We start from the raw sequence: 13,781 nt of genomic DNA, 5'->3' as shown, positions 1-13,781 counted from the left end.
ATTCAGTATTAATTAGCTGCTAACTAATTGCTGAGCTTCTATGGGTAGCTCAGGTTGATGCTGTACTCTTTCTAGTAATCTACCCAGGAGTCCAGTTGAACTGTACTTGTCTTTTTTTTTTTTTTTTTGGAGAGAGAGTCTTACTCTGTCACCGACACTACAGTACAGTGGTGCGATCTCGGCTCACTGCAATCTCTGCCTCCCGGGATCAAACGATTCTCCTGCCTCAGCCTCCTGAGTAGCTAGGGTTACAGGTGCACACCACCATGCCCAGCTAATTTTTGTATTTTTAGTAGAGACGGGGTTTCACCATGTTGGTCAGGCTGGTCTCAAACTCCTGACCTTGTGATCCACCAGCCTCAGCCTCCCAAAGTGCTGGGATTACAGGCGTGAGCCACTGCACCCAGCCATACTGTACTTGTCTTTTAACTATTTTGCTTTGTCAATGATCTTGCTTTAACACCTCGGAATTGATCTACCAGGTGGGTGTGGGGTAGGGTTGAAAAAAAGCACCCTTTCTTCTCATTATATAAGATATCATTACATTATCGAAATTTGAGGGAAAAAAATGAAGAAAACAAAAATCTCCTATATCACAATCCTCTGATATATTTTTTCCAGTTTTTGCTATGCTTTTATAAAATAAACTTGACATTATAATAGATATTTACTTTTATACTGTTTTTTCTCTTTCTTTCTTTCTCTTTCCTTCTTTTCTTTCTTTTTCTTTTTCTTTTGAGACAGTCTCGCTGTGTCACCAAGGCTGGAGTGCAGTGGTGCGATCATAGCTCACTATAACCTCTTTGAACTTCTGGGCTCAGGCAGTCCTCCTGCCTCAGCCTCCTGAGTAGTTGGTACTATAGGTATGAGCCACCATGCCTGGATAATATTTTGAATATTTTTTGTAGAGACAGAGGCTCGCTATGTTGCCCAAGCTGGTCTCGAACTCCTGGTCTCAAGTGATCCTCCACCTCAGCCTTGTTCTTTTCTTTTTGTTTTGCTTTGTTTTTTTGAGGTACAGTCTTGCTCTGTCACCCAGGCTGGGGTGCAGTGGTGCGATCTCGGCTCACTGCAACCTCTGCCTCCCGGGTTCAAGCAATTCTCCTGCCTCAGCCTCCTGAGTAGCTGGGACTACTACAGCTACTTTTTTATTTTAGTAGAGACGGGGTTTCACCATGTTAGCCAGGATGGTCTCAATCTCCTGACCTCATGATCCACCCGCCTTGGCCTCCCAAAGTACTGGGATTACAGGCATGAGTCACCTTGCCTGGCTTTTTCTTAACATTATAATATAAACATTCTCTCATTTAAAAATTCTTTTAAAACATTAATGAAAACAGAGATGTGTCTAATTTCACAAGGTACAAATTTTTTTACATGGAGATTGGTTTTAGTTTTTTACTGTTATAAATATTTCCAAAATAAACATTTATGTACATAAATATTTTTTCCAGATAATTATTTTCTTAAGTTAAATTATCAGGTCTAGAATTATCTGGACTAAACCTATCAATATAGTTAAGCTCTTGGAGAATATTGCCATATTGTTTTTCAAAAACCTTGCTGTAGACCAGGTGCAGTGGCTCATGGCTGTAATTCCAGCACTTTGGGAGGACAAGAAGGGCGAATGACTTGAGGTCAGGAGTTCAAGAACAGCCTGGCCAACATGGTGAAACCCTGTCTCTACTAAAAATACAAATAATTAGCCGGGCATTGTGGCAGGCACCTGTAGTCCCAACTACTCAGGAGGCTGAGGCAGGAGAATCACTTGAACCTGGGAGGCGGAGGTTGCAGTGAGCCAAGATGGTGCCATTGCATTCCAGCCTGGGTGACAGAGTGAGACTCTGTCTCAGAAACAACAACAACAACAAAAACCAAACAGCTTGCTGTAATTTACACTTTCATTGACTGTTGTATGAGAGTGAGTACTCTTTTTACCCCAAAACATTGCACCTTAAGACAGGGTAAGAAGCAATATGATGAAAAGGAGGAGGTAAATGGCAAAGGGAGACCAGGCCATCACTTGAGAGAGAATATTCATTTCTGAGTTCTCTTCTTCTACATGAATATCTGATGGGGCTATTTTGCCATTCTGATTTTCTTGGAGGCTTTTAGCCTTGCCTTACTATGCATCTAGGGAAACAAAAGATCTTCAATCACAGGATGCTTTGGTGCTGCTGGCATTCAAACTTACCATTTGACAGGGAGGTGAAGGAAATTAAATTGCACAGTCTGGACACTTTGGAACATCCCTCCTCCCTCTCTCTTTTTTTCTCACCCTTCACATCTGATTGACAAATCCTGCCACTCTGCCTCCTCTCTGTCACCACCTCTCCATACCTATCAGATTCTCTAGTTCAGGCTGCCATCATCCTTCGCTTGCACAGAATGAACAAATTACCTACGGTCTATTTATTGAACAGTATACATACAGTACATACAGTAGTGAAAATCACTAGGGCTATATTTTTATTTTAAAATGCAGTTAGATTTGTTATTACTTGGATGCATCTAAATTATCAAACTAAAATATCATGCCAAATTTGTTGTTTTCTTACAACTTTCTCATAGGTCTTTGCTGAGAAAACTTACTTGAGGTCTATAGCTATGTCTCTACAGTGTATCTACATCTCCATATGAAATAGAGCATTTCAGCTCTTTCGTACTCCATCATTGTGAGTGAAATTAAACAGCAAATTTCAAGCTGGTAGGGAATGGCAATGCTTGAGGAGGAGAGGGATCAAATGAAATGCCAAATTGTGAGGGAAATCCACCTTAACGTGATTCATGTCAAATTCAGAAATTTTAATATTTGTAGTAAACTCTCATGTCCACACTCTTCAGAGAAGGTCTGAGAGTTGAATACTACTTAGAAGGCAAGGAAAATTGAGAGTAGAGAAATGCTGTGTTTCACCTCTGTTGCATGCATTTAAGAGGAAGAATGTATAAATAAATGGCAGACTTGGGTTACTTTGCTATTCTATTTTAGCTCCTATTTTTTGTCATTTTTCTTGATGTTTTCTTCTCTTTTATTGTAGTATCTTTTTTTTATACATGGTAACTATGGACAGCAGAATTTCTTACAAACTTATTTCCTAAAAGTAAAATGATATCCATTTTAGAGAATACTTGGTAATATCTTGTTAATTTGAAGATGCACATACCATGTAACCCAGAAATTGTACCTGTAGGTGTAAACCCTAGTGAAACTCTTGCACATATGCACAAGGAGACATGTACAAGTATGCACTTGCAACTTTGTTGGTTATGTCTTCTATTAATAGAAGAATGAACAAATTACCTATGGTCTATTTAATGAACAGTATACCATACAGTAATGAAAATAATGAACTAGGGCTACATGTATCAACATGGTGAGTCTTGAAAACATAATGCTGAGGAAAAAAGAAGATGGCATAAGAATACCAAGAGTATAACAGCATTTGAAACAGTGTGGCATAGTCATGCAAATGTTCTGGTGTCAGACTCACTTGGTTCAAACTTGCCTCTGTTCTTTCCTGACAGTAAGACCTTGGCACGTCTCCAACCTTGATCAGCCTCCATTTTCTTATCTGTAAAGTTGGGATAATATTTTCCACATCTTATGGTTATTGTGAAAATTTCAATATGTTAGTACTAAAGTAATAGGAATACATAGCAGGATTATATTTATGCAGTGCATATTCCATCTAAAATCATGCAAAACAATACTGTATTTGTATAAGAATGTGTATATGTTGGTAAAAGTACATACAGATAAATGTGAGAATGATAAACACAAATTCATGATAGTGGTTTTCTCCTGGAGGAAGGGATATTTCTTGAGCTGTAGTGGGTACATGATTGTTGTTACACTTCTTATGCCATTGTATATGACTGAACTATTTCATGATAAAATTTAAATCAAATGAATAAAATTTATTCTCAAAACTGTAAATACAGTGTAACCAAATTTCTGAGAAATTGGAAACGAGAGGAAAAACTCCAAATTATACCATCTTACCTCACAATTTTAAAAATTAAGTAATTTCTTCAACAACTGAGTGAGATACGTGAATGAGAATGTTATTTTTGTAGCTTTTTTTTTTTTTTTGGAAAGAGTCTCGCTCAGGCTGGAGTGCAGTGGCGTGATGTTGGCTCAGTGCAACCTTCACTTCGCGGGTTTAAGTGATTCACCTGCCTCAATCTCCTGAGCAGCTGGGATTACGGCATGTGCCACCATGCCAGGCTAAGTTTTTAATAGAAACAGGGTTTCTCCATGTTGGTCAGGCTGGTCTCGAATCCTGACCTCAGGTGGTCCACCCACCTCAGCCTTCCAAAGCGGGATTACAGGCATAAGCCACTGCGCCTGGACAGCAGCATTCTTCATAATAGCCAAAACATGGACTCAACCTGAATGGCCACCAACAGGAGAAGGGATAAACGCAATGTGGTATATCCATACAATGCAATATAATTTAGCAACAAAAGAGGAATGAAATGCTGATATATGCTACCACTTCAGTGAAATTTAAAATTATTATGCCCAGCAAAAGGAGCCAGACACAAAATGATTCTATTTGTAGGAAATGTCTAGAAAAGGCAAATCTGTAGTAGTAAAGAGTAGACTAGTGGTTGGCTGGGGCTGGGAAAGGAACAAGGAGTAACTGCAAATGAGCATGAAGGACTTCGGGGGGTGATGGAAATATACTACAACTCAGTGGTTGTGATGATTGCAGAACTTTGTATAATTACTCAAATTAACTGCATTGTATACTTAAAAGGGTGAATATTGGCTGGGCGCGATGGCTCATGCCTGCAATCCCAGCACTTTGGGAGGCCGAAGCGGGTGGATCACAAGCTCAGGAGTTTGAGACCAGCCTGGCCAATATGGTGAAACACTGTCTCTACTAAAAATACAAAAATTAGCCAGGCGTGGTAGCGGGCGCCTGTAGTCTCAGCTACATGGGAGGCTGAGGGAGGAGAATTGCTTGAATCTGGGAGGCAGAGGTTGCAGTGAGCTGAGATAGTGCCACTGCACTCCAGCCTGGGTGACAGAGTGAGACTCTGTCTAAAAAAAAAAAAAAAAAAAAAAAAAAAAAAGGTGAATATGATATGTGTCAAGAAAGCTGTTTTAAAAAGCAGCCTTGGCTGGGCGTGGTGGCTCAGGCCTATAACTCCAGCATTTTGGGAGGCCAAGCTGGGTGGATCACTTGAGGCCATGAGTTTGAGACTAGCTTGGGCAGGATGGTGAAATCCCGTCTCTACAAAAAATTCAAAAATTAGCCAGGCATGGTGGCAAGTACCCGTGGTCCCAGCTACTTGGGAGGCTGTGGTGGGAGGACTGCTTGAGCCCAGAAGGCAGAGATTGCAGTGAGCCAAGATCACACCACTGTACTCCAGCCTGGGTGACAGAACAAGACTTTGTCTCAAAATAAATAAATAAATGGTAAAACTGCAATCCTGTCCTCTGCCCCCCAACAACCTCCCTATTCCTCCCTCCTTGATGTATTTTTTCTCCATAGGACTATTTCTATGCCCTTCACTCTATGCCCTCCTTCTCCATTTGTTTACCATTTTTATTTATTTTGGGTTTATCTTCTCATAATAGCTTCTTACAAACATAAGTATATATGTATATATTTTGATATCCCTTCCTGCTTCGTGTACTAAAGGTGCATGCTATAAGCACCATTCTGAACCAGTTATCCTGGAGCTACATGATCTCCATCTCTTTCCTTTTCATTGATGCACAGTCCTCCATCACGTGGATGTATCATAGTTTTTTAAAACTAGTCCCACATTGATCATTTTGGGTTGTTCTCAGTCTTTTGCTATTGCAATAATACCATAATAAATAGCTTTGTGCATAGGTCTTACACATCTTACCCCACAATTTTGAAAATTAAGTAATTTCTCCAACAACTGAGTGAGATTGGTGAATGAGAATGTTATTTTTGCAGCATTATTATTATTATTATTTTTGAGACAGAAACTCACTCTGTCACCCAGGCTGAAGTGCAGTGGCATGATCTCGGCTCACTGCAACCTCCACCTCCTGGGTTCAAGCAATTCTCCTGCCTCAGCCTCCCTAGTAGCTGGGATTAAAGGTGCCTGCCACCACGTCCAGCTAATTTTTGTATTTTTTAGTAGAGATGGGGTTTCACCATGTTGGCCAGGCTGGTCTTGAACTCCTGACCTCAAGTGATCCACCCACTGCAGCCTTCCAAAGTGCTGGGATTACAGGCGTGAGCCACCATGCCTGGCCCAGGCTATGCCTACTCTTAAAGGGGGCCTTGTGCAACATGATGATGTAGCTCTGAATGCATCAAAGGTGAAGTGATAGAAAGGCATGTCTTTTATCTTGGCTGTTGGAGAGGTTGGGGAAATTCACTGCCTCTCATGTAGCCTGCAATCCCCCCTTTGAAAAGCAATACACACACTCCAGCTGTCCTATAGTATACACATACCCTCTCCCTGCCAAGATAAATACATTTAACACCATGATCTGCCCTGCTGTTACTGCACAGCAGAATTTTGGTGGTTTACTAAAAAGCTCAAAGAATTTGGGAGGATTGTTGTGGTAGGGAAGAGGAAACAAGTCCTCTAATAATGCAGGTAGACGAACATGCCCACAGACAAAGCAGCTCTGTTGGCCACTACTTCATTTGTAGGTGCCCTATGTGAAGTAAACCATACCCACTGATAACAGGGAGCCACCGGTGCCATACCCAACTATTCATCTCCAACCTGCCCTGTCCAACACCTTGCCCTCATTTCTCTAGACTAGAGTGAAGATGTGCAATGAAGGCGATCTGGTTTCTAGGAACTATGGGAAGATAGAATCTGATTACACTCTTCTGCATTAGGGAGCTTTGCAGATTGGGCTCTAGTCCAGCAGATCTGGTTACCAATTTGTCTCAATGTTGGAAACTCACAATCCTGCCAAGGCACAGAATCCCTAACCCTTAAATGCAACTGTTTCTTCCAAATGCCCTGCTACAAAGGGCATGGAAACAAAGGTTGCAACTGCCTGCAACCACTTCCTTTTGGCATTCACAAAGAATCACCCTCTCATCTAGCATTGAATCCATTGCTCCTGGCTTTCATTTGTTTCCTTGGCCTTATACTTTGGCTTTTCAGATCTGCTTCTAATCTTATTTCAGGACCTGTTCAAGTTTTTCTTCTCTGGTGTATAGGCCCAGGACTCTTGCCAGTAAATTCTGACTCTCAAATCTTCTTGCTTTGTTGATTGTGGTGGCACTACTACCCTGGGTAAAAGACTCCTTCAACTAACTTCTGCCCCCATAAAACTCCTACAGGCTGGGCTAGTTCACTAACCTTTGCAATGAGCAGCTCAGATGCTGAAGCTTTATTTTTATTTTTATTTTGACACAGAGTCTTACTATGTCGCCCAGGCTGGAATGCAGTAGCGGAATCTAGGCTCACTATGACCTCCACCTCCTGGGTTCAAGCAATTTTCCTGCTTCAGCTTCCCAAGTAGCTGGAACTACAGGCACGCACCACCACGCCCGGCTAATTTTTTTGTATATTTAGTAGAGATGGGGTTTCAACATATTGGTCAGGCTGGTTTCGAACTCCTGACCTCAAATAATCTGCCTGCCTCGGCCTCCCAAAATACTGGGATTACACGCGTGAGCCACTGTGCCCGGACACTGAAATTTCACTTTAGCAAACTGCTGACTGATGGGTCTCCCGGCATTCCTACCTATCTCTCTAGTACCTGGAGTACTGCCCAAATATACAGCCAACTTTCGAGTAAGAGAACCAGGAACTACCTTCCTCTCTAAGGAACTGATTCCTTCAGTGCTGGGTTCCAGAGGTGCTGAGACATCAAAATTGGCAAACTTGCTCTTAGAGGGAGAAGATTGAGTTGTTGGGTATCCCAAAGGCAATGACCCTTAAGTTCTCAACATTGTTCCTCAATCCCCACCCCAGAGGGTGGTTAACTAGGTATTAGTACTCTCTTAAGTAAAAGAATGGAGAACTCATCATGCTCATGGGCCAAAGACGATTGTGAGCGCAATTCTGAAGTCAGACCAGCTGGGTCCAAATTCAGCTCCACTACCTTCTGGCTATGGGACTGGAAATTATCTAACCTCTCTGTGTTTCAGTTTCTTCATTTGTAAAATGCAGATGATGATGATAACAGAAGCTACCTCCAAAGACTATTGTGAGTTTTAAATGAATTATTACGTGTCATAAAAGTGGTCAATAGCTATTAGTTACTATTATTACTGGGCCAATTTGGAGACCTGGATATTTACAGAATTAAACTTCCAGGGCACATATAACTTTGTCTACATAAGAAGGATGATGAATAGAAAGTAACTTTGTGGACATACTTGGTCAAACTGAATAGCTAATGATGTCCTTCAGTCTGTGTAATACTCCAGGGGTACCCAAAGACTCAGAAATGGAATTCTCTACAACTTCCTAGAAGGCTAATTATAAGGCTATTATCTTAATGGCAGCTTAATTTACTTTTGCTTGATACAAGTTTCTATTTATAATCTACTTTCTCCATTGCATCTCTAAGTCAATACTCAGAATAATATATTTTAAATCCTAGGGCAGATTATTGAGACTTATCTTATTGACTTGGAGATTGGAGATTTGGATTATTCCTAGTACGTTTTCTTCCATCTTTGAATAGTAGTTTCTCTAGAACATCAAAGACATTTAGAAGTGGTTCATATTCCACTTTTCCAACTTCACTGACCTACTGATATACTACTTAAAGAAAAAAAAAAAGAAATAGTAGCTGTTATTTAAGAATCTTATTTTCCCATCTCCTGCCAGAAAAACGGTGAAAGACAAGGTATTGTTTCACTTTGGGTAAGACAAAAGTTTCCTAACAGTTCAAGAACCTGTTCACCCTCTGCTCTGATCACAGACTTTCTCACCCCTACATCTATATAATATATGCCCCCTAACACTGTGGTATAGGACCACCGTCTAGACAGAATCTCCCTAAAAAAGTCCCCCTTCTTTTTGCCACCAAGCTTTCAATTCAATTCTTATATACCGAACCTTTAAGGTTCCTGGGATTCCTTTGTAAAATTGCACTGTGCCAAGACAGTGAAGAAGAGGCCCTTTGATAGACCAGAGGGAGGCACATCTGGAGGAAGGATGCTGTTAAGAAATAGATGAAAGAGGATAAATAGAAAATTCCTGACCACGTGTACCCATGAAGTTTAAACAAACAGACTGTCTAGTGAAATTATCTGTTATTTTAAAAAATGGATGGCAAAGGTTTTTGTCAAAGAATGTGAGCATTTTCTAAGGAAATGCAAATATTTCTGTGTCTAGTAATTTCTAAATTACATTTTAGCATGTGCTCAGACAGACATACACACACTTTGATTTAGGATTTAGAATGGCTAAATATCTTTAAGCCACTGACGAATAGTTTTTCATTCTAAATGCTTTTAGTGGCTTGTAATATTTTCCACTTTGTCAGGAATTTTGCTAAGAGCTAACATGCATGTAGGAGCAAGTCATGAAAATGGCCACACCTGCTTAGAAAAGAAGAAAGTCCCTCTTTCAGTAAGAAAGCAAGGTTATTATAAAATACAACACCTGAAAAGCTAGTTGGGCTAACTGTGATGCATACTTCAGACACCTACCAGCTCTGTATCTATATAACAGTTCTTGTATCTATATAACAGTCACATTTAGAGTGACTTAAAAAAAATGCTGTAACACTTCTGAGTCACCAGAGAGGACAGGGTATCATAGTTAACATGAAAGAGGAAGATCCTGCCAAGGTTAAGGATAGAAAGGAAATATTCTTGTCCTCATACTCTCTCCTCAGCAACTCTTTTTGTTTGTTTTTTTGAGATGGAGTCTTGCTCTGTCACCCAGGCTGGAGGGCAGTGGCATGATCTCTGCTCATTGCAAGCTCCGCCTCCCGGGTTCATGCCATTCTCCTGCCTCAGCCTCCTGAGTAGCTGGGACTACCGGCACCCGCCACCATGCCCGGCTAATTTTTTGTGTTTTTAGTAGAGATGGGCGTTTCACTGTGTTAGCCAGGCTGGTCTCGATCTGCTGACCTCATGATCCGCCGGCCTCAGCCTCCCAAAGTGCTGGGATTACAGGCGTGAGTCACCGCACCTGGCCCTCCTTAGCAACTCTTAAGGGATGCTGGCTCTCAGGAGGTGGAGACTGACCTAGTTTTAAAGACAACATATATAGTATGACATGCTGCTCTTTTGGAAGAGGAAAATATAATTGTAAAAGTCAACCGGCTGGGTGTGATGGCTCACGCCTGTAATTCCAGCACTTTGGGAGGCTGAGGTGGGTGGATCACAAGGTTGGGAGTTCAAGACCAGCCTGGTCGAGATGGTGAAACCCCGTCTTTACTAAAAACACAAAAATTAGGTGGGCATGGTGGCACATGCCTGTAATCCCAGCTGCTCGGGAGGCTGAGGCAAGAGAATCATTTGAACCCAGGAGGCGGAGGTTGCAGTGAGCTGAGATTGCACCACTGTACTCCAGCCTGGGCGACAGAGCAAGCGAGACTCCATTTCAAAAAACAAACCAAAAAAAGTCAACCATTAATCATTTGGCCAGGCACAGTGGCTCACGCCTGTAATCCCAACACTTTGGGAATTCGAGGCAGGCAGATCACCTGAGGTCAGGAGTTTGAGACCAGCCTGGCCAACATGGTGAAACTCCGTCTCTATTAAAAATACAACAATTACTCAGGTGTGGTGGTGGGCGCCTGTAATCTCAGTTACTATGGAGGCTGAGGCAGGAGAATCGCTTGAACCCAGGAGGTGGAGATTGCAGTGAGCCGAGATTGTGCTATTGCACTGCAGCCTGGGTGACAAGAGCGAAATTCTGATTCAAAATAAAAAAAAGTCAGCCATTCAAAATAATTGCAAATTTCCCCTTCAATGACTGGAGATATAACCACATCTGAAATTCTCTTTTAGGAGCCTTCACTTAACCTAAATCCATTCACTCACTCATTCAAAAAACATGTATTGAGCACTTAGCATGTCCTAGGCCCTGTTGTAGGCACTGGGGATGTAACTGAACTCCGTTCTCATGAAGTTCACATTCTATTGGGGAGTGACAGGCAGGAAAGAAAGAAAGAAAGAAAGAAAGAAAGAAAGAAAGAAAGAAAGAAAGAAAGAAAGAAAGAAAGAAAGAAAGAAAGAAAGAAAGAAAGAGAAAGAAAGAAAGAAGGAAAGAAAGATGTGTCTGAGGAAAAATGAACAGGATTAAGAGGATGGGGTATAGGGATGCTATTTTATGGAGAATCAGCATAACGAGGATAGTGAACTTAGGTGATATTTGAGCAGAGACCTGAATGAAGTGAGGGAGTCAGTCACCTGACAACGTGGAGGAAGAATAGATGCTAGATAGATGGAAAAGCAAGTGCAAAGTTCCTAAAATAGAAACACGCTTGGCTTGTTTGAAGAACATCGGGAAGGCCAGTGTGATACAGTGAGAAGGGGAAGGGTGGTTTAATGAGATACTTGCGGAAGGTGCCAAGTATCTAGAGCCTTATAGGCCAGGGAAAAGGCTCTGAAATACACTGGGAAGCAACTGGAGGATTCTGAGCAGGAGAGTAACCTGATGTGACGTACACAAAGGATCATCTGGTTGCCGTGTACACAAGAGACTGTAAGTAGCAAAGTGGAATAGCTCATTAAAACAGTACCACTGTAATCTAGGCAAGAGAAGATGGTGATTTGAATTACAGTTGCAGCAGTGGGGGTACTGGGAAATAATCAGACATATTTTGAATGCAGAGCCAGCATGACTTGCTTAAAGAATGGATTTGGTACGTCGGGCGCAGTGGCTCACACCTGTAATCCCAACACTTTGGAAGGCCAAAAAAGCTCTTTTCTAGAAGAAAAGAGCTGCCATTTACTGGAATGGTGAAAACTACAGGACCAGCAGACTTGAGGGTGTGTGTGTCTGTGGGTTTGAGTTGAAAGTTGTCACCAGGCACGGTGACTCACGCCTGTAATCCCAGCACTTTGGGAGGCCAAGGCGGGCAGATCACGAGGTCAGGAGATCAAGACCATCCTGGGCAACATGGTGAAACCCCATCTCTACTAAAAATACAAATTAGCCAGGCGTGGTGATGCGTGCCTGTAATCCCAGCTACTCGGGAGGCTGAGACAGAAGGATAGCTTGAACCTGGGAGTTGGAGGTTGCAGTGAGCCGAGATCGCACCACTGCACTCCAGTCTAGCAATAGAGTGAGACTCTGTCCCCACCCCCAAAAAAACAAAACAAAAAAAAACCCATGAAAGTTGTCCTGTACTTACAAGGCCTATTAAACATCCAAATACCTAGACTGGTGCCTGCCACATGGTAGAAGCTCAATATTTATCGAGTGAAAAAGGTAACATATTGAGTAAGGCAACTGAATTAAAAAATCCAAGTATATCTATCTACTATGAACTTCTCTATATATTTAAGTATATTTACTCTTATGTTTTGCAACCATGAGGACTCATCAGAATCCTTTACTTTTTGGTCCTGGAAGAAATATTGGAGATCCTCCAACTCACATATTCTAAAGTAAGTTAAGGACCAGAGATTAAGAGACCAGTGATCAGGGTCAAGCACATTTATGCTACAGCTAGAACCCAACATCAGGCTTTCTGATTCTTAATTCTTTGTTCCACACTACAACAAGCTCTTCTTGCTCCAAACGTTAGTGCTAACTTCATATGTCCAGTGAACTATTCTTTTCAAGGAGTATATTGGAAGGGTTCTCCTTACAGACACTGACTAGTTGGAATCTATTTCACAAAGCATTAAATGCCAGTGAAAACTTCTATACATGAAGTAGTCTTTTTTTTTCTTTTGAGACGGAGTCTCACTCTGTCCCCAGGCTGGAGTGCAGTGGCGCAATCTCAGCTCACTACAACCTCTGTCTTCTAGGTTCAAGGGATTCTCCTGCCTCAGCCTCCTGAGTAGCTGGGACTACAGGTGTGTGCGACCACGCCCAGCTAATTTTTGTATTTTTAGTAGAGAGGGGGTTTCACCATGTTGGCCAGGATGGTTTCTATCTACTGACCTCGTGATCTGCCCACCTCGGCCTCCCAAAGTGCTGGGATTACAGACAGGCGTGAGGCACCGTGACTAGCCAGTAGTCATGATTTTCAACCCTCTGGCAACAAGTTTAGACTGGTCAGAAACAGCAATGATTTTTAGATGTCCATTATATAGATAATATATATTACTTGACAATTACGTTGGCAAACAAATACGTTCTTTGACTAGGTCTGTATAGCTAGGAAAATACTCGATCCAACTGGCCAAGATCGCGCCATTGCACTCCCGCCTGGGCGACAAAAATAAAAAATAATAATTAAAAAAAGGGCTTAGCATGGTATCTGGCCAGTAGGAAGAAATTATATTTATTATTTTTAACTTAGACCTCTCTTAATTGTCTGAAATTTGGGTTTCTTTCAGGTGAAGAAAGAGGACACAGGCTGTCTCTGAGGCTCCCGCCAGCGGAGACAATCTCTAATTAAAAGTAGGCATCGGTTAAATATTTGCTGAACAAAGTTAACTGTCTCTCCCCGGACCCCGTTGAGTGCCCACTCGAGAACTGGCCCGGAGTCGGGCGGGACTGGTCCGTGGGAACCACAAGCCGACCATGTTCACCACCTCGGCCCGGCTCGCGGCATACCTTCTGCTCGCCTCCGGGACCGCAGGGACTTTCAGTCGCGCGTCCAGTAGCGCGCCACTTCAGCCAGCAGTCCGGACACGCCCCTCCTGGCCCAATCCCCGCCCCTCACACACCTG

The sequence above is a fragment of the Macaca mulatta genome, chromosome 7 (genome assembly GCF_049350105.2).
Source record: "Macaca mulatta isolate MMU2019108-1 chromosome 7, T2T-MMU8v2.0, whole genome shotgun sequence".
NCBI lineage: Eukaryota > Metazoa > Chordata > Mammalia > Primates > Cercopithecidae > Macaca > Macaca mulatta.
The sequence above is the reverse complement of the archived record's forward strand: the minus strand, read 5'-3'. Positions refer to the sequence as shown.